Here is a 19,059-nt window from a genome sequence, read left to right as displayed (position 1 = left end):
AGTATGTCCTGGCTAAAGGTCCCAGATCATCAGTTACCTACACATAAATGGGAAGTTAATCTCCCATTAAAGCAATGTTATTTGAAAAATTATAATTAAACCATATTAACAAAAAATAAAAAAGAAACAGATGAACTGTGTGATATTAAAAGGATGATCACACGTTAGGCCAATTATTAATCTGTTCAAAGAATGGTTAAAGCAAAAGCAACCGATGCTGCTTACAAAAAGATCAATCTGGAACTCTTGAAAGCAGCGAGACTGTTGGTGCATGAGCAAAACATTTTGTCTAGTGTATATGAAAGAAAAAATGATCACACCAGTCATGTTTCTATGAACAGTTGCTTCACGCAAGGAAACGGGAGCGCGCACACTTTTTAAACAGTTGTGAGCATCACATCAGCTGTTACCGCCAATGATCATCCCCTCATTCGGTATGCTTTTTTTGCTCACACGAACACAATTGCTTTTTGTCTGTCATGCTGCTTCTCCATTCTAAGATCGCATTTGCACGAATATTAGGCCATCCTTATTGTCGAACACTGCTTTTAAAAAAACTTCAATTTAAAAAATATTTTCAACTGGCCAAAATGGCTAGTGGAGGTGTCTGTCTAACCTGCCACAGCTGAAATCTACCCGCATTTGGTGGGTTGGCGAGTGTTAATGTCAAACTCTAATTATTTATTAATTTAAGTTTTTATTTTCATTCATTTATACAAAAAATGTAAACGGCTGTCTTTCAAAACATAGTGAGTGTCTATTGAGGGAGAGCGTTGTTAGTTATGCCTTTTAATTCCTTACTAAGGAACTGTAATTATGTACTGGTTTTTAAATGGAACTTTAAAGAGCAGTGTTGTATTAACATGGTAAAAATCATGCTTTTTTCTAAGTAAGCAGTTTATATGGGTCAATAGGGCTGTGCAATATGAGAATATATGTTGTATGGACAAAATAAAATTCATATTATACCCTATTGTTTATATAGTGGTGTCATAAAATGTGTCATAAAAAACACTGTTAATATGCTTTCATAATTACAGGGAACTTACGGGGATTCAGACAGAAACATGAATGACAGAATTGTAAGAAAGTTGCAATCTTAGTACAATGTTTACATTTAGCATTTTATTTAGTGATTTATTTTATTTTATTTTAATTTTATAGGCTGGACCTGTTTTTGAAGTGTTTTATATCTTATTAATAAATGTTTCATATACTATTCCAGCATATGTTTTAAGCATTGGATGCCCTTCCAGCCACAACCCAGTACTGGAAAACACACATACACAGTCTTTCACATAAACACTCATACACTATGGCCAGTTTACTTCATTCAATTCACCTAAAGGGTTTCCTCCAGGTGCTACGGTTTCCCCCACAGTCCAAAGACATGCGCTATAGGTGAATTGGGTAAACAATATTGACTGTAGTGTATGAGTGTGTGTTTAAATGAGAGTGTATGGGTGTTTCCCAGTACTGGATTATCAGCTGAAAGGGCATCCGCTGCGTAAAATGTACGTTGCATAGGTTAGCGGTTCATTTGGCTGTGGCGTCCCCTGATTAATAATGGGAATAAGCCAAAGGAAAATTTTATTTCTCATTATTTTCACCAGTCACCTCAATGGAAAGCCCGCCTCTGCTTCCGATCAATTGGAAAATGAAAAAGACGTGACTGTTTTCTGCTGCAAGTTAACTTTTTCTTTTCTCATTTACAAGCTCACAGTGCGCTACTGCAAAAAAAAAAAAAACAACTGGTGCAGCAGGCGGTTAAAACATGAAGTGCGCAGGGCATATAAGCAGCATGCAAAATGCTTGTGACATTAGAAAACCATTCAAAATATGCAGCTCTCAAAGCAAAAAGTGTGTTTGGTGTGATCAGGGGCTTCAGAAAAATATTTACACAAGTAGCAAAACAGTCCTACACTGTAAAATATCTGTTAATTAACAGTTTCTGTATTTTGTGATTCACAAATGTTTTCCATTTATTTCTGGTTGTTGATTGCATTATGGGATGTTGATCTCTTCTCTGTCTGTTAAAAATTCAACTCTACCATTTAACAAAGTGACTTTTATTGACATTTTAGTAATATGAAATAAAATAATGTATAAGAAATAATATAAGGAGAAATAAATCTGTAAAATAACAGAAAATACTGGGAGCTTATTACAAGGTTTTTATAGCGTAATATACATCAACCCAGACAATATATCACTTTAAACTATTAAAAATGTTCATGAAAGTCATGTTTTCAAACTTAAGAATAAAAGTTGTTGGAAGAGCAATCAAAGTCCCATAATGCAATTCAAAAGCATAAATAAACAAGGAAAATTAAAATTAAAACATTAATTCATTTATTTTTCTTCACCTTAGTCCCTTTATCAGGGGACCGTCAACTATTCCAGCATATTTTTAACATTTTTTTACCTTCCAATTGTTACCCAGAACTGGGAAACCCCCATACACTCTAGCATTCATACACACTCATACATTACGACCGGTTAAGTTCATCCAATTCACCTATGGCGCATGTCTTTGGACTGTGGGAGAAACCGGAGCACTCAGAGGAAACCCACGCCAACATGGGGAGAACATGCAAACATGCCAACTGGCCTAGCCGAGACTCAAACCAGCGACCTTCTTGCTGTGAGGCAACAGTGCTAACCACTGAGCTACCGTGCTTGCAAAATAAAAACATGAATCTCAAAATACAGAAACTGATATTTTATACAGTGTATACCAATCACTCAGAGATGATATTCTCACCTTCAGTCATGTTTGCCTGTGCTCTTCTAGTGTGGAAGTTCTGCTGAACTTGTCTGTCATTATGAGCCGGCATGAGGTGGTCGCAGGCTGAGCAGGGGATTATGGGTAATGCCCCGCTGGCTGAACGCCTCCGGCAGTGCAGGACTGACAGAAGCCAGAGCTCTGGGGTCTGAATATGAGACGCAGTAAAAGAGGGCTGAGAGACTGGGATTGGGTTAGTGACCCGCTCTCCCGCTCGCTGCCTCCGGCTCCGTGTCTTTGTTGTTCGCTCTCATTCGCTCTTTCTTATGTGCCTTTGTCAGCAGAAGGAGAGCGAGGCAGAAGGGGGACGGTGGAGGAGAGGGGTCTCTTCTGGTTAAAGTGTATTGAGTGGTCATCCATGTGTGAAATTAACAGACAGAAATCAGAGCTTCTTACATATATCAAAATATGCTTAAAAACTGACCCTTTTACTCATGAAGAGGCACACACGAACACGCATGAATCAGGGTTAAACCCCAGACTAACACACACAGACCCACCAGTGTGTTCCTGGAGAATCAATCAATCTATCAATCTATCTATCATTCTATCTATCGTTCTATCTACTGTATCCAACTATTGATCGTTCTATCTATCTATGGATCATTCTTACTAGCTATCCATCCATCATTCTATCTATTGTTCTATCTACTGTATCCATCTATTGATCGTTCTATCGATCTATGGATTGTTCTATCTAGCTATCTATCTGTCCGTTCCTCCGTCTGTCTATCTATCTATCAATCTATCCATCTATCCATCCACCTATCCATCCATCCATCCATCCATCCATCCATCCATCCATCTATCCATCTATCCATCTATCCATCTATCCATCTATCTATCTATCTATCTATCTTTCTATCTTTCTATCTATCGTTCTATCTTTCTATCTATCGTTCTATCTACTGTATCTTTCTATGGATCATTCTATCTAGCTGTCTATCTAGCCGCCCGTCCATCCATCCATCTGTCGTTCTATCGTTCTATCTACTGTATCCATCTATTGATCATTCTATCTATCTTTGGAATGTTCTATCTAGCTGTCCGTCCATCTGGCTATCCATCCATCCATCCATCCATCCATCCATCCATCCATCCATCCATCCATCCATCCATCCATCCATCCATCCATCTATTGATTGTTCTATCTAGCTGTCCATCCATCCATCCATCCATCCATCCATCCATCCATCCATCCATCCATCCATCCATCCATCCATCCATCCATCTATCTATCGTTCTATCTATCTATCGTTCTATCTATCTATCGTTCTATCTATCTATCGTTCTATCTTTCTATCTATCTATCGTTCTATTTACTTATGTTTCTATGGATCATTCTATCTAGCCATCCATCCATCCATCCATCCATCGTTCTGTCTGTTGTTCTGTCTACCGGTTTGTTTTTGATGCATACTTTTGTTTTGTGAGAAATGTTGCTAACCAATAGTTTGGTTGTCATTTATTGGTTAATGTTTTAATAATAATAAAAAACTACTGAGTCATTTCTCAAATTATCTTCTTTTGTATGATCCATAGTTTATGTTTTGCTGTTGTAGCCTACACATTTATCAGTTTTTATGTTACATTAAAACAGTATATGCATTTTAAAAAAAATTCTGAGTTGTATTAATCCAATGTTGGGTAAAATATAGACAAACTCAAAGGTTGGGTTAAAATAATTAATTGTTAATTAAAATAATTGAAATTAAATAATATTTTACTGTTTAAATGTCATTAAATTTACATTTTTATTATTTTAATTTGCAGTTTAAAAATGCTGGGTTTTATTAGCCCAATAATGATTAAAATATGAACAAATTCAAACTGGTAACGTTAAAAATGTCATTTAAGTTTATTTGCAGAAAATTATTTGTCAGTTAGGTTTGTCCATATTTTACCCAACTTTGGGTTAAAAACAACCCATTTGTTGGGGGATGTTAATCCCATTTTTTTTTCTCAGCCTAATTTTAATATTGATTTAGATTTCAATTTATTATAGTTTTATGTTACAAGGGCATCCGCTGCGTAAAACATATGCCGGATAAGTTGGAGGTTCATTCCGCTGTGGCGACACCAGCTTAATAATGGGACTAAGCCAAAAAGAAAATGATTGAATGAATAGTTTGTTTACTATTATTTATTATATTTATTTGTATGTATTATGTTACATACTTTAAAACATTAGTTTGACTCAGCACTGGGTCAAATACTGACAAACCCAACATTTAGATTAAAAAAATAATGTTCATTTTAATTAAAAAAAGTAAATCAATGTTGGGTTTGTCCATATTTGACCCATTGTTGGGTTAAAAACAACTGGTATTTGGTCACACTTTTTTTTGATGGTCCGTTTGTGGAATTTAAGTTACATTGCATCCACATGTCAACTAATTCTCATTAGATTATAAGTAGACTGTTAGGGTTTGGGATCGTTTAAGTTGACATGCACTTGACAACTTTCTTATAGTCAGTTAAATGTCTGTTGAAGGAGCAGTATCAAGAGATATTAAGCAGACAGTCTACTAATACTCCAATGGACCATCAAAATAGTGTTCCCCAGCATTTTAATGTTAATAAAAATTTAACTTCATTCAGTTAATACATAACTACCAATTGTTTTTAGGAAAAGCTTTGTTGTAACTGTATATCTGTATTAGTGACTGGTTGCTAAGGGCATGACTTGGTTGCTAGCTGTAATGTAACATTCTTCAGTCACATTTTATTTTAAGTACCAGTTATCGTTATTAATAAACCATTAACTATAACTTTTAGGACAGTAAATGCCTAATTGCCTACTTATTAGTAGTTATTATGCTAGTGCTTTGGTTTAATATGAATGTATAATCAGATGATGAAGAATACACACTTGATAAGTACTAATGAACAGTCAATAACTTAATAATAGGCAGGTAATAAGCCACTATAGTTAAACTAAAGTGTTACCAGTTCTTCTTCATCATCATCTCATTATTAATCTAGTCTCTTAGGACTAGTTTTAATTCAGAAACATGTAGTTCAGACCCGACAGCCAAATCACATGCTGCTGTGCCCTTGGTTGTTTGAGCTCTAAAAAAAAACTGAACTGAAACTTTTGTGCTTGATCAGCATGATTTCTGTTCTGTTGTGCACGGCTCTCTCTTTCTCTCCTCCATCAGGCTGTTTTGTTTGCTGGACGTGAATAACCTTCGCATTTCTCATTAGTCAGGGAGAGCGAGCGTCGACTCGTTGTCTAATAGAAGTGCACAGACGCTGATTGGTGTATTGCTTTTTCACAGCGGCGGGAAAATAACCATCCATTAAATATTAATCTCTTTCCAATCCTGCTCATAAGACTGAGAACTCCTTCTCCAGCTGCACTTCGATTATGAGAGTCTCTCACACACACATATAGACACACACTTTTTTATAGCTGTCTCCATGTCAAGGATGGAGTGTCCAGAGCAGACGTTCATGGTCTGGTAACATGAAACTGTCAGAGTGCATGTTAAAACACACACACACACACACACACATAGGCTTGAGGTCCAAACAGACGTGTGATTGTCTCAGTGGACGGTCTGCGAAAGTCGTTAGATATTTTACACCCTCTCATAGTGATCTCAGAGACCTCCACCTCTAAAGAATAACAAGGTCTTACACCACTAAGAATAACCAGAGGATTACATCAGTCCGATGCCTGCTAACCAGTCGCTACATGCAGAATTGAACACTGCATGCCACTTTTTAAATGTTAAATGTGGAGTGTTGAAGCGCTATGCAACACTGTTGTCATATCATGTTTATTTTTTTAATGGCTTCTGGTCATTTCTTAGGTTTTGGATGGCTCAGGGTTTCGATGCAACACAGTTTTCAACTTGTGTTTTGGTTGTTCACTTACACAACAGCATTTTGGAGGCCTGAAACATGATAAATGACCAAAAATGTGATATTGTGAAATAAGTGACATCATACACTTGTGTTTTGTGTGTTCGATCAGTTATGCCTAGGGCCAGACAGAATCTGCGGACATTTTTTGCTATTTCTGCGCACAATTTTGGTAAAAATCTGCAGATTTATGCGGAATGATTTTGGAGTATCATAACTAAAAATATTAAATAAAAAGGAATACCTTTATAACTTTCATTTAATGTTTAGGAAAATCCAATTAGATCCACTTTATTTGAACAAAACAAGTCTCTCATATAATACATCTACTAAAAGACAGAAAATACTACTTCACAAAGTAAATTGTAAATAAATCATATAGATATTTTCATATTAGTCAATAATATTACGGGAGACTGGGGATGATTGTAACACAATTTTACTTTAGCACCTAAAACTACCTTTTTTTAGCTACAAGATTGAAACTTTTAGGCAAAGTACCAGCCTGATCTCACGAGAAATTGTAAGTATTTTACGTTTTGACAGTTTAGTGGCTAATTCGTACTAATTCGTAGGAGTTCAGTCGTACGAAATGGTACGATTTTAAAAAGGAGGCGTGGCACCTAACCCCGCCCCTAAACCCAACCGTCATTGGAGGATGAGCAAATCGTACTAAATTGTACGAATTAGATCGTACGAATTCGTACGAATTAGCCACTAAAAAAAGTTACGAATTGCCGTGAGATTGTGTTGAAAGTACCCACATTTGTCTACCACAAACGTCAACAATTTAAATTTCTTAAACTATATCACAGACTTTGTGAGATGATGACAAATACAAAGTGGCCATTTGTTACATCCTACCCCACTACAAAGTAGGTTGTTACACAAACTGAGGTAAGTTGTAACAAGTAGGCAAAATGCAAAAAAAACTAAGCGTACTACAAGTGATTTGTGTAACACAGGGAATGACAGAGACAACTGAGGTTTGGATCCACGTGTAGGTTTATTCGGCAGACAGGCAAGCATTTACATTTACATTACATTTACATTTAGTCATTTAGCAGACACTTTTATCCAAAGCGACTTACAAATGAGGACAAGGAAGCAATTTACACAACTATAAGAGCAACAGTGAACAAGTGCTATAGGCAAGTTTCAGGTGTTTAAAGTCTAAGAAGCAAAGCATTAGTAATGTTTTTTATTTATTTATTTTTATTTTTATTTTTTTTGTTTTTGAGAGAGTACAGTTAGTGGTATAGCCAGAGAGGCAGTTACAGATTAGGAAGGAAAGTGGAGACTAAATAGTTGAGTTTTTAGTCGTTTCTTGAAGACAGCAAGTGACTCTGCTGTTCTGATGTAGTTAGGGAGTTCATTCCACCAACTGGGCAGATTGAATGCGAAGGTTCGGGAAAATGATTTCTTCCCTCTTAGGGATGGAACCACAAGGCGACGTTCATTCACAGAACGAACGTTTCTGGAGTGCACATAAATCTTCAAAAGTTAGAGCAGATAAGAAGGAGCAAAGCCAGAGGTCGCTTTGTAAGCAAACATCAGAGATTTGAAATTGATGCGAGCAGCAACTGGCAGCCAGTGCAAACGGGTGAGTAGCGGAGTGACATGTGCTCTTTTGGGTTCATCAAAGACCACTCGTGCTGCTGCGTTCTGAAGCAGCTGAAGAGGTTTGATAGAGTTAGCTGGAAGCCCGGCTAGTAGAGAGTTGCAATAATCCAGTTTGGAGAGAACAAGACCTCAAAAACTGTGGACTCGTTGAAAACAAACTCGTTGAGTGTGTGAAGTGTCCATCATTCCACACTTCATGTTACAGGCTGAATGAGTGCATCATCTGGGTAATTAAAGTGCACTTATTATTTTTAGAGTTTTCAGTGTGAACGCACTATTTATACTACAAAATGGCGTAGAATAGTGCATAAGTATGCGATTTGGGACGCAGCTTATAAGTAGACTGTTAGGTTGGGGTTTGGGTTGACATGTGTAAGTTGACATGTACTTGCAAAGTGTCTTATAGTCAGTTAAAAGTCTGCTGAAGGAGCAGTATCAACAGATATTAAGCAGACAGTCTACTAATACTCTAATGGACCATCAAAATAAAGTGTTACCAAAATTAGAACTTAAAAATGATAGAATAAATAACCTAGGGTTGATAGGGAGAGTTTATGGGTATGAGTTTTGCACAAAAACAACATTTACAACAACAGGATCATGTGTTTCTTTAATAAGTGTGCTGGCATACAGAATACAGCCTTATTATTTCATATTAGTTTTATATTTATTATTGGATCTATATGGATAAGAATTGTTTTGACAGTGATATTGCCTCTACAAGAAAGTTAACTGTTAACTTTTCCATTTTTGTATGTAATTGTAACTTTCAAATGTTGTTTTACTTTAAGTCAACAAAACCGAAAACTGAGCCATTTTGGAGCTGATGACTGAAAGTGCCTCCCAAGTTTGTCAGCAGCAATATGCAGAGAAATATTGAATCTAACATGTATTTTATAATATGGGAAAATAACTTCACAGTGTTATTAATATCACAGTGTTTATAATAATACCATTACTGTTGTACATAGTTAACAAAATGAATGAGACATTGGATTTTAGTCCCATGCCGGCATATAATATTAGTGGTAACCAAGTTCAGGGGCTGTCATATATGGATCATCGTTTTTTGTGTGTGTTGTCAACAGTTTCATAAAATGAAAAATAACTTTTTATATTAATTAAATAAATGTATTGCAGTTTGGAGAAAAAAGTTGACAGGAATTTATTGCACTGTAAAAAAAAATCCTATTTGTCTTAAATTTTTGAGCTGAATCAAATTAACCTTATCCATCCAAATGAACCTTAACCTTGTCCATTGAACTTATATTATGTTAAACTGACTTAAAACAGCTTGTGTAACTTATAAAATTCAGTTAGAACATTATTAACTTAGAATAATAAGTTACAATAAACTAAAACATATGCTGTCCTGATCGTTCATATATTTTTTTACAGTGTGCATTTCAGGAAAATGTATATTTTTAAAATAAATCAAAGTCTGGAACTTTTTTCCAGAACTTTTTTAATAATAATCTTTTAGGGTTTTTTCACTTTTTATTGTGATAGGATAGTGAAGGACAGACAGGAAAGCATTGGGAGCAGAGAGCGGGGAAGGATCGGCATAGGACCTTGAGCTGGGAATTAAACTTGGGTCACCATAAGCACCATGGTGTTATATGTCAGCGCACTTAACCACTAGGCTGGTGCCGACTGGATTGTGCTTTCTAATGTGAATGTAACCTGCGATGGTTTGAAACAGAAAATAGTGGTTTTAGTCTTGTCACTTTCTTAATAATAATTCTTAATAATAATAATAATTCTTGTTACTAAATAATAGTTTTACTCAAAATAATCCAAATAAATTTAAAGCGTTTTTGGAGCCAAACTCTTCATATGTTGAGTGTTTTTGTCAACACTCATTCTGAAAACGTAGCCCTATATACATTTCTGGAGATCGCGAATTATGTTGCCAGATGTATGTATGGCTGCATTTCATCTTTAAAACGAACTGTAGGTATGGTATGCAGTTTAACCCAAAGAATGACCAGTCTGTCAGATGAAGAAGAGCCGGAGTCAGAGTTTCAAATATATAAATAAAGTTTAGTGAGTGAAGTGAAGGAAGTGAAGAAAGAAATCCGACTCCTTCAGAATGCTACGGGGCGGTGTGATGCCATTTTTTCACTTAGCAGCTGACTGCTTACCTCCATGTGGACAGCTTTTCTGCTGTTACCAGTTTGTCCAGAGGCCTGCCACATATGTCGGCGAACTTGTGACTTAGAGCACAGCCAAATAATAAAATAAACAAGTAAATAACAGCTGTCAGTTGTGTTTGGAGAAGTGGGTGGACACTGGTCAATCGGTGCTTTTGAAAACACTATTGGTGGGTTTAGGGAAGGAGGAGGGTGAGTCGGTCGGCCAGTCAGTCAGTCAACAGCAGCCTCTGGTTGATTTACTCAAGAAGAGCTGGCGTGAATGGCACTAGCAAGAGAACTTTGAGATCTGAAAAAGCGTACACAGCGTACACCTCTGGTGTATTCGTGAAAAGAAAAACTGCAACAAAAAAAAACGCACCTCCTGGGATATATTTAGTGCTTTCCAAAAATGTACATAGGGGTACATTTTCGGATTGAGCCTGGGTTGTTTTTTTGTGGTTTTGCAAAGCACATATTCCCAATGAGTCTATGCTGGATCCATTTCTCAACCAAACTATTTAAATGCATTCCTACAGGAACTCCCAATGAACCTCAGCTTGAGGTCTACTTGAGATTTCAATTAAATCCACTCTCTATGTAAATTACATACAAGTATGTATTACATATATATATCTGCTTTATTCCAAAACACTCATTCATTCTGCGCTTTATAAAGTTTATGAGCAAGTCGCCAAGTCATTTGACTGATCTGTCCCAGAGCGCTGCTTCATTCACGGCTGAAATCTCCCTGCTGTGTGCTGATCGGCAACACAGCGGTTAATTCTGCTTTATTTGGAACTGTGCTATGGCTAACAGTATATGAGCTAATAGCAGCACCCGCAGCATCCACAGCTCTGTTAATTATAACGAGAGTGATCTAGTGTTCATATTCGCTGCTGGCTTGAAGTAGACAGTGGCGTTTGGTGATTTTGATGCTAACGCCCCGCTGTAGCTCCTGCGGTCTTGCCCGCTCTGATCAGCACCCATTTGCTTAAAAATGCAGTGAAAAACAAAGTAAATCGCAAGACTTGCGCCCGCTCCGAAGCCTTTCAGGTTGAAGAGAAAACAACTTTGAACTTCAGAGGAGGAGAAGAATGAGACCCCTGCAGAAACACAGCGTGTTTGGGAAAACAGCCTCATTAAAGGCTGACGGTAGCTTGTGGAGGATTGCCCTTCCTCAAATTAACATGGTAACTGTATAGTTTCTGCCAGAGTTTTACTAGTTATTGTTTTCACTGCGGTCACGGCGGTCATTCGATGCAGAGTGCAGTTTTGATTCATAATGATTTACCACTATAACAACTGTCCTGTACATTTTATGTTCTCACCATGGTATATGGCAGTAAAGTGATGATACTAGATAGTAATTGCATAACAGTAGTCCACGAGTCCACACTCACAGATATTTGACTAAATAGAAAATACGTATTTGGCGTGCTGTCCGGGGACAGAGCTCTGAGCTTGGGAAGACACCCTGACTCGTGTTATCGGTATAGACAGAGAGATAGGGGTCCGAGTACAGTGTATAGTCCAGAACGCTCCACCCTCAGATTTAAGTAGGTATCAGGTTTAATAGTGTGGATTTGGGGTGGTGGAGGGGTGCTGAAGTCAAGAGAAAACAGATGTAGGACGTGTTTGACTATTTATAGTGGTTTGGTCTTAAGGTGATTGGATAATAGAATGATTGTCAATAATGAATAGGTCTCATCAAAACTGATCGTGCTTCTCCCGAAATTTGTTTATAAAACATCATTTCGTAATATTTGATAGTGTGCTATTAAAGGACTGACATATTCATACAATGGAGATCAAAATTAGAGAGTAATTTGTTTTTGTTTTGAGAAATAATCGATCTGATGTCAAATTTTTTATGTCTATTTGACATCCACACATTGGCTCTTTTGACCACCAAATTAATGACACAAGTACTATAATGCGAGTTAAGATTTATTAATCTGAACGGTTCAGTAACAAATGGCAAATTTACAGATGTTTTTGTATCCATACAATGCTTGAAATTACCTTTATGTTAAAACAACATCAAATATTTAACATTAGCGTCAATAAAAAGAAAATACAGCACTGTCTTGTAATTATTTTTGACATGATTTTTGAAGGTAGTCAAGGTATTGACATCTAATAGATTTATACTATTGACATGTTTTTGATGTCAAGGTGCTCACTGGGCAGTGTTTACTCATAAATATCTAGGCACTTCAAAATACATCTTTTGTTTTGGGGTAGACATTGTGAACAGTTTGATGTTTACAGAAGTCAGAAATCAGTATAGTGCATAGGCCCTTGGCTTGAATGACTTTAGCAGCACATCTGTGGTCACAGAACTAGTTTATTAACCATAACTTTAATTATTTTCAGCACTTTAACTATTTAATTTTCAATCAGGTTTAGATTAGGACTATAGGCTGGTCATTTCATTTCAACAAGTGCATATTTTTACACCGTTCAGCTGAACTGAAGAGCTATTAGTAATCACTTACTGACATTATCATGTCCTCTTGTGTGTTGAACTTTTGTGGACAATCAGCTCTTATTGCGGACTTAAATGAGTGACATTGTAAAGATTCTATATTACCTTGTGTGACTTGAATGTGTTAGTGACATTGTAAAGATGCAATATTCTAGAAGTTGCAGATTTCGAACGACCAGCTACTCTTTCTGTGGCTGAAAGATCCATCCCATTTGGTCTTTATTTGAATATGGTGCCTTTAGTCAGTCAGTAAAAACTGTATGGTAGAGTGCCTGTTAAATAGAGTTTGTCAGATTATTAAGGAGTTTGCCACTGGGTACCAATAACTGAAGATATGAAAGTTTCTCTAATTTTCAACAGTGTTTTATTTCCCAAATGTGTAATTAATGTTTTTTTTAAAAAGCTTTTAAGAGTATATGAAGAGTTAATAAAAAAATAATTGACTCAATTTGACTCAAATGTTTTTATGCTGTGCATTGAAGGGTACAATTGCAAAAAAAATATGATTTACTTTACATAAATGACTAAAACTTGAGCTTTTTACTAGTATTCAGAAATCATGTTTTTGCAGTATTGAAGAGTTCAGCTGCAAGAAAAGGATTTCTGGAAAGTTTTAAAGATCAGTTTTTGCAAATGTATTCTTCACATATATGCTGTAATATCTCTTCTTTAACTCCTATTAGGATAACTTCAAACATATATGTTTTAGTTTTGGTCTCCCCTGTACAGCATATGAATGTGCAATTCTTATATTATTATAAACATTGATATTAGCAACAGTGTCATCACAAAAAATGGGTTTAAATGGGTTAAATCTGTTCATAAAGAATTCATTATCATGATGAAAGCGTAATCTGATGATCCTGTTCAATTAATGAGAAAGCACTTATCATTTGGAGATGTTATGAAGACCAAACACAAGCCTGTAATGGAAAGTTTAAGTGTCCATGACCCAAAGTGTGGCTATAAACAGATTAGGAATATATTTCATTAAAAGTGATGGATAACCCTCGCATGCAGGAGAGTTGGAAAACAATAATAGGAAATATCAGTTGTAGAAGGCCATGACTTCTGCTAGACAAAAGATGTTTTTTCCATTAAAGCAAGAGCATTTTAAAATGTTACATTAAACACATCCCTCTGTTGATGACATTTCTACTCTCACTAATGAAAATCTGCTGCAAGAGAAATATTTCTTCATTAGGTTTGACTTTTAAACTTGTTTTGCTAAGAAAAAACAGTTTGTTTATTCATTCATTCATTTTCTTTCGGCTTAGTCTCTATTTCAGGGGTCACCACAGTGAAATGAACCTCCAACTATTCCAGTATATGTTTTACGCAACGGATGACCTTTCAGCCGCAACCCCTTATTGGGAAACACCCATTCACATTCACACTCATACACTACGGCTAATTTAGTTCATCAAATTACCTATTGCGCATGTCTTTGGACTGTGGGGGAAACCGGAGCACCTGGAGGAAACCCACGCCAACATGGGGAGAACATGCACAGAGATGTGTTTGTGCATACACGTGCTGCGCGTTCACGGGAGAGAGTGAGAGCGAGCGAGTGCGAGAGCGAGCGGTAAAAACATGCTGAAACTTTTTAAAATACTGAATCAATATTGTTACCTTTGCACGCTGGAGGAAGGACGACACCAGGGCTGAAATATTTCTCTTAGACAGGTAATGTTCTGTTTTAAAACTATTTTTGTCACGCAGAGCTGATGTAGATTGGGTTGTTTTGAATGGGTTATATGCACAGAAGTGTTGTTCAGCCACTGAAATCTTCTGGCGAAAGATTGATGTGACTATTTCAGTTTCATTAGGGACCTTTTACAGCATCAATAATGCCGATTTTTATTTAGTTTAACAGCAAAACGTCAGTAAATAGCGCTATTCCGCCTAGCCTGCTTTACTGAGGTGAAGTTGGTTTTATATTCACATTGGTTCATTTTTGAACAATGACAACGTGTGACACGTTCCCTATATGGTTTACCGCTACTTTGAATATTCGGTCAGAAATAACATGTAAGTATGGCTTAGAAATGAGTGTAATAGTGAGTGTAATTCCTGCACACCGCCGACCAAGCTTTAGCTTTAGCTCAACACATGAGAGGAGGGTTCTGCTGTCATCTTTAAGGTGTGCGTGCTTGTGTTTTCAGGAGGCGTGGCTTTGGACGGCAGGGGAGGGACGGTGTTTCAGAGATTTATACTAACAGGCTAGCATTGTGACCAATAGTATTGTTGGCCAGTAATAGCAATACTCCACTATTTAGAGTAAGGTAGGGCCCCAAAATGATTTTGCTTAAGGTCCCCAAATGTACAGGGCTGGCCCTGTGGTAATGTTACAGCTTCTCTTTGCGGAAATTGCCAGAACGAATTTACCTGTATTTTCAAAAAGGGTCTGTTCACACATGGAAATTTTCCAGGAAAATTTTCTGGAAAAGTCTATGTATGAAAGGGGCTTATGATAAGAAGCACAACCTTTGGCATCAAGACTAAATTAGTTTTTTGTAACCATTAAAAAAATTATCTATGATTCTTTTCATTTCTCTGCTGTTTAGTTGCATTTAATTATTTGCATTTAGTATTGTTTACGTGAATCATTTAGCATCGCAGCCTATAGAAGAAACCGGACTCCTCCGTGCTTGTGCTGGCTCTGAAGAGTAAATATTGGTGGTGAAAGAGCTGGTAAAGGAAGTGATGAGGGTTTTATTTGATGTCACCCCTGCAGCTCTTATGAAGCGCCTCTGGCCTACATGCTGCTTAATGCATTCCCTCTGCTGATGCGCGTGCTTTTAATTCAGCTTTAATTAAGAGCGACGGAGACTGAGTGGGGGAAAGTTGGGCTAGCAATCTGGGATGAAAGAGAGCAAGGGAAAGAGGCAGATCAAAAGGATAAATGGTTTAAAAATGATGTCGATTGTTTGCTGACAGCAGCATTTCTCTGCACCGCTAATACAAACAGAGAAATTAAAACAAAGTTCAGATCGTGAACTCATTCGCTTGCTTTGCTGTTTGTACACACGAATCGTGATGGGTCTAAACACAACAACATATGATCCAATTTGAATGCATGTTGTGTGTTTGTTTACTTGGGCTGATGAGGGATTTGAGGCCACAAAACTATTTCAGTAGAGCGTTTTTTTCACAGTCATTGAACTGTGGGTTAACTATGGGACAAGTTTACAGCCTTGCCTAAATGTAAAAATGTAATTTCGATTAATTGTTGAAATTCAGCGCTAGAAATAATTAAGAGACTACTTAAAAACATTTATTGATTCTGTGAATTTGCCACTATATTATAAAATATAGGTTTTGAGTAAAATGTTTATTTATGTGTTTTTAAACTACAGATAATGTAGATACAGTGTAGTACAGATGTCTTTAAATTTGTCTTTTGTTATTTAGTTTAGTTAAGTTTAAGTTTAGTTAAGAGTTAGTTTAGTTACCTTACATTTAGGTTTAGGTTTAAGTTTAGTTAAATAAGTTTAGTTTAGTTAAATTTCAGTTTATTTAAGTTAGTTTTGTTAAGTTTAGTTTAAGGTTACGTTTAATTTATAGTTTAGTTTTAGTGAAGGTATGTGTTAGTTTAGTTAAATTAAGTTTGTTTAGTTAAGTTAATGTTTAGTTTAGTTAAATTTTTGTTTCCTTAAGTTTGTTTTTAGTTAAGTTTAAGATTACGTTTAAGTTTCAGTTTAGTTTTAGTGAAGTTATGTTTTAGTTTAGTTAACTTAAGTTTGTTTAGTTAAGTTAAGGTTCAGTTTAGGTAAATTTTAGTTTACTTATGTTTGTTTTGTTAAGTTTAAGGTTACATTGAATTTTTTGTTTAGTTTTAGTGAAGTTACGTTTTAGTTTAGTTAACTTAAGTTTGTTTAGTTAAGTTAAGGTTCAGTTTAGTTAAATTTTAGTTAACTTAAGTTTGTTTTGTTAAGTTTAAGGTTACATTTAATTTTTAGTTTAGTTTTAGAGTAGTTACGTTTTAGTTTAGTTTACTTAAAATTGTTTAGTTAAGTTAGGGTTTAGTTTAGGTAAATTTTAGTTTACTTAATTTTGTTTTGATAAGTTAAGTCTTGGGTTACATTTCATTTTTAGTTTAGTTTGCTTTTGTTGTTTATATTTTTTGTTACATTTTAGTTTGGGTAACTTGAGTTTGTTTAGTTAAAGTTTGGTTTAGTTAAATTTTAGTTTACTCATGTTTGTTTTGTTAAGTTTCAGATTACGTTTAATTTTTAGTTTAGTTTGGTTTAGTTGTTTAAATTTAGTTATGTTTTAGTTTAGTTAACTTAAGTTTGTTTAGTTAATGTTTAGTTAAATTTAGTTAAATTTTAGTTTACTTAAGTTTGTTTTGTTAAGTTTAAGGTTACGCTTCATTTTTTGTTTAGTTGTTTAAGTTTAGTTACATTTGAGGTTAGTTAACTTGAGTTTGTTAAGTTAAGGTTTAGTTATGGTTTATTTTAGTACAATTTCAGTTTACTTAAGTTTGTTTTAAGTTTAAGGTTACATTGAATTTTTTGTTTAGTTTTAGAGTAGTTACGTTTTAGTTTAGTTAACCTAAGTTTGTTTAGTTAAGGTTTAGTTTAGTTAAATTTTAGTTTACTTAAGTTTGTTTTGTTAAGTTTAAGTTGGTGGTTCATTTCGCTGTTGGCAACCTCTGATGAATAACTAAGCCGGGGGGCTAAGCTGAAGGAGAATGAATGAATGAATATTATGATTTTCTAAAAGCTGTGTATTTCCTTCTTGTAAAGCACATTGGTGGTTATTATTTTATTCTCATATTTTTAGTTGTTGCAGTGTGAGGATTCCTATAAATGGGTAACAAGTAACACTGGCTGACAGTTGCCAATTCCAAAAGATGCTTTCTTAAAAAAGAAATGAGACAGGCCACAAGTCCGGTCAAACCAAGATAATGTGAAAATCAAGTTGTCTTTAATATACATGAAAAGCTTTGCTAAAACACTACTTAAGATTAAAGTTACTCTTCACAATATGCCAGTGTTTCGGTCTGATATAACTTTCACCAGCATTTGTCATGATTCACAGTGACTAAGTGGATCCACAAATACACACAGACACGTCAGGTTGAAATGTAATTTTCCTGCATGTCTGCTAAAAAAAAAGAAAAGAATCAAAACTCCTCAAATCAAATTTCCTGCCTGGAGAAAACAAGCAGCAGAAGCGTGTTTACTTATTTATGACTTATATAAAGTTTGTATCTTCTCTTATTTTGATGTGTGCGGGTGTTCTGAGTTATCGCCATGGAGAGAACATTTGCATGACAACAGTTACTACGACAATGCAGCACAGCGTTGACCAATCCTACAATCACACAAATCATACAATTATACCATATAGAGTTGAAGTCAGAATTGTTAGCCCCCCTGTTTTTTTAACCCCCCCCCCCCCCCCCCCCCCCCAAATTTCTGTTTAACGGAGAGAAGATTTTTTTCCAAAACATTTCTAAACATAATAGTTTTAATAACTAATTTCTAATAACTGATTTATTTTATTTTTGCCATCATAACAATAAATAATATTTGACTAGATATTTTTCAAGACACTTCTATACAGCTTAAAGTGACATTTAAAGGCTTAACTAGGTTAATTAGGTTAACTAGGCAGGTTAGGGTAATTAGGCAAGTCATTGTATAACAGTGGTTTGTTCTGTAGACTATTGAAAAAAAATTGCTTAATGGGGCTAATAATAAGACTTTCTCCAGAAGAAAAAATATTATCAGACATACTGTGAACATTTCCTTGCTCTGTTCAACATCATTTGGGAAATATTTAAAAAAAGACAAAAAAATTCCAAGGGGGGCTAATAATTCTGACTTCATCTGTATGTATATTATCATTCAGGACCCTATCATACACCCAACGCAATAAGGCGCAGGATATTTTTGGTGTGGTTTGTTGTTATTTTCAGACCACTGCAACAGTAATTTTCTTGTTTTGCATCACGTTGTTTAAATAGCAAATCCATTTGTGCTGCTTGTGGATTCATGGGTGTGCCAGTTTAAAAAAGAGGTGTGTTAAGGTGCATTGTTGTGCGTTGCTGTTTTGAGAAACTCAAATTGACCGAGCCAACTGAAAGCTGCTCTAAAGTCCAGGGAAGAGTGCGTTAATTAGGCACCAATGTGGTCCAAACGCTTACA

This window comes from Danio aesculapii, chromosome 15, assembly GCF_903798145.1.
Source record: "Danio aesculapii chromosome 15, fDanAes4.1, whole genome shotgun sequence".
NCBI classification, from domain to species: domain Eukaryota; kingdom Metazoa; phylum Chordata; class Actinopteri; order Cypriniformes; family Danionidae; genus Danio; species Danio aesculapii.
Note: the sequence above shows the minus strand (reverse complement) of the source record.